The sequence below is a fragment of the Misgurnus anguillicaudatus genome, chromosome 22 (genome assembly GCF_027580225.2).
Source record: "Misgurnus anguillicaudatus chromosome 22, ASM2758022v2, whole genome shotgun sequence".
In the NCBI taxonomy this organism is placed as follows: Eukaryota; Metazoa; Chordata; class Actinopteri; order Cypriniformes; family Cobitidae; genus Misgurnus; species Misgurnus anguillicaudatus.
In genome coordinates this window covers 41056409-41059734 of record NC_073358.2, presented here as the reverse complement: position 1 = coordinate 41059734, position 3326 = coordinate 41056409, and the positions used below count along the sequence as shown (strand labels likewise).

At 36.3% G+C, this 3326-nt stretch overlaps 1 long non-coding RNA gene across 1 annotated transcript; it reads right to left on the bottom strand.

The window, feature by feature from the left end:
* Nucleotides 1-258: 258 nt before the first annotated feature.
* Nucleotides 259-2924, bottom strand: LOC141358827 (uncharacterized). Its single transcript, XR_012365285.1, has 4 exons — nt 2909-2924; nt 2534-2750; nt 1330-1546; nt 259-762 (listed from the first exon to the last, which is right to left on the bottom strand). It is a non-coding gene; the product is annotated as an uncharacterized lncRNA (long non-coding RNA).
* Between the last annotated feature and the right edge of the window lie 402 nt (nt 2925-3326).

The window sequence follows — 3326 nt, the reverse complement described above, 5'->3', positions numbered from 1 at the left end:
ACACACAGGAAAAAAACAATAAATAACACTGGTGAGGATCATATACGTCCTCCAGATGCTGTGTTGTCTGTGTAAAATGTGTCGCGGTTGTAAAAAGAGGAATACTATGTGAATGAGTCCTTTTTCTTAGGATGTTTTTATCTTTGCTGGAGATGGAGCAAGCAGTACTGTAGACTCCAAATACTCATCCTTTTCAATATTGTAATGAAAACAGAGATGTATACCATAGTTTAATGTTGCATGTGCAAATAAACAGTTGTTTTGATATGATGCTCTCTATTTTCCTTGGCTTTTTTCATAAGGGTTAAAGTGCCTGACACACTACTAGTAGAATACATTAGGAATGAAAAAAGATACATGATGCTTTTAAAATAATATAATATTTAACTTTTATTTATGCCATAAAACAGTAATTACTAAATGTAAGACTCAAATTCCACAGGAAGAAATATCTTTGCTTTTACATAGCATTTCTTCATTTAATAATTGATTAGTTCGTTAATTGTTGAGGAGACAGGAGCTTTGCAGTATCCAGATGTGATAAGGAACATGGCCCTTCCATTGTATGGCACATCGCATGGAGTATGAACTACCCTATCTTATGTGATTTTGTTAAATGGTTTATGAAGCCTTTAATGGACAGTGGTCCCCTGCTTCAAAAACAGCAGACCTCCAACATCAAGCTTAGCAGAGCTGGGGTGGTTGGTGAGAATCATTTTGGTTGGCTGAAGAAAGATGGTGATGACCTCAGAAGTGCAATGCCTGCAACACATAAATGGTAAAGTTTATTGTGCTGCCCTGGGAAATGGATGACCTAGGAATGTTAGTATATGTAGGCCTAATGCACATCACAGCCTGTAAACTGTTAAGTCTTATAACTTCATACAATCAGAATGTACTGTAGTAAAAACATAAATGACAAAGAAAACTTTATTACATGTACTGTAGTAAGAATTAGGCAAATTATAATGGAATATAAACTCCAAAAGGATTAATTTTTTTGCTCAGTTATAAATGAATCTTATTTAATATTTGATTATTAATAAAACCCATAAACAACAAACATTGGCAACAAAGGCCTATAATTGTTTTCAACCAAAAACATTGTAATAGGTAGTATTGACATAGGAAACAGAAATACAGACTCTCTAAAAAAATGCTAGGCCCATCATAAAGACAACTGTGTAACTAGAAATCAATATTAAAAGGTATAAAGTTGAGACCTTACTTACATCACTTGGTCAAAAAAAGTCACAGACTCAACTGTAGGCACAAAACAGTTTATTGAATGGGCAATGAAAATCTCAATTCCAGAATGCAGAGACTCACCAAGCAGCAGGGTGGCACTAAATTGAGTCACTGCTGAGAATGGCACCTTGCAGAAAGAGTCAGAGTGCAAGGCATCAGTCAGGAAATGTTATCAGGGAGAGCAGCGAGGCAGGCAGACGGGATGAAGAGAGCCAAAGAAGAGCCAACCGATGTGAAGCTAGGCATAGGGAGGGAAGATGAGGCTGGGAGAACGGGGCAGATGGCATCAGGGCACAATCTGGAGAGAACAGAGAAGAGTCAGAAAGAAAAAGCACTGACAGCGCATCTCATAATTAATGAGATGATGACTAGACGGAGGGGAGCATATAGCCTGGGATACACTGCATGATTTTTGGCGGTCCCAAACGAAAGATTACCATCGTGAAACATTTGTGGCAATTTCTGTTATCGTGGCTCTTCGGTGGTCCTATATCGACCAGCGTACCAGTATTTGTTTAACACTAGCACATGCTGGTGACATTGCACTTAACTGGAGTCACAGTCGTCACAACCTATGAGAGAGGTGTCATCATTATACAGTCTACATGCTTGTCGTACCCAAGTTTAAATGATCCATGTCGCACAGTGTGATAAGGTAATGATATTATAGGAAAGCAAAAATCTTGCAGTGTATCCTGGGCTTAAGACAATGACTGGTACGTGCATGGCCAACTGTCAAAAAAAACAATGACAAAACACACAGCGTACAAAACACACAAACAGAACCAACCGATCAGAACAAAGCTGTGACACACTTTTAGCTATAGTATTCAATCAGATACTGGTTGCCCAAATTCATTGATTGTTTCTATCTAATGAAACAGGTTTTGGAATGTTTGGTGTGATGGTTGCTGTATCGGTCAGGTTAACAAGTGAAAACTCTTCTGTAATCAAGTGCTATTTGGGGCTGAATATTTCATTTAGTATGAAAAGTAAAAGTTACACTCTGATTTTGACCTAAAATGCTTAAAAATGTCTAAATTAAGTGCAGGTGCAAAGTCATAGATATATTCATTTGTGACAGTTCTACTGTTTGCACTTGAAATAAACACAGACATGATATGTAGATAATAAAAAATCTTTAACAAAAATATAATCTGAAAAAGGATAAAGATGTTTTAACAATTTAAAACAAAACTGTTTACTAATAATAAAACAGACAATAGTAGAAAGAATAAGCATGCATGTTTAAGTTAAGAAGAATAATGAGCTTTTTAAAAAGTACCTGTATGTCCAGTTGTGCGGTCTGGAGTACATTGCTTTGCATGTAGTCCTATAAGGATCGCTTGGTCTTCTTGAATATATTAAGTCCTATAACTGCTTCAAGTACGCATTCTCTCATCAGGCACACTCTTACAGCCTCAGGGTGGGTCACAATGTTCATAATTTGGTCATCTAAATAAGCTTCGGTCAATCTTGTGAATAAACACTGGGTGAATAATCTGTGAAAGACAAGCATATAGAAAACCATAAAAAGTTGCTTGTATTAGTAATAACTAGAATCAGATTTGTTTTTATGATTTTTGAAACAATGGTTATTCAAACGTAAAATCATAGTATTAATGTAAAATCAACAAGGAAATTATTTAGACCAACTTACTCTAATAATGCTACACAGTAGGCCTACAAATGAATATAGTTTCCCTCATATTTGGACAGATCTGTGGTATCTATGGAAGGCCAACAGGGCAAAAACGTGTTAAAAATACGTGTTAACACGCACTACGTGTTAACGCGTAAATCACGTGTTAACACGCACTACGTGTTAACACGTAAATCACGTGTTAACACGTAAATCACGTGTTAACGCGTACCTACACGGTTTTCTTTACCACCACCTACTGGTGTGGAGCTTTGAAAACACAGAAAGAAAGAAGGCTTGGATATCACAGGATGTAATCTAAAATATATTTTGAGCATTTTATAAAAGCATTAGTAGGCTACAACTACATATTTTTAAACAGTTAACTATAATCATTCAACCCTTGAAATTCATGACCACTTTCACACATTTCTCC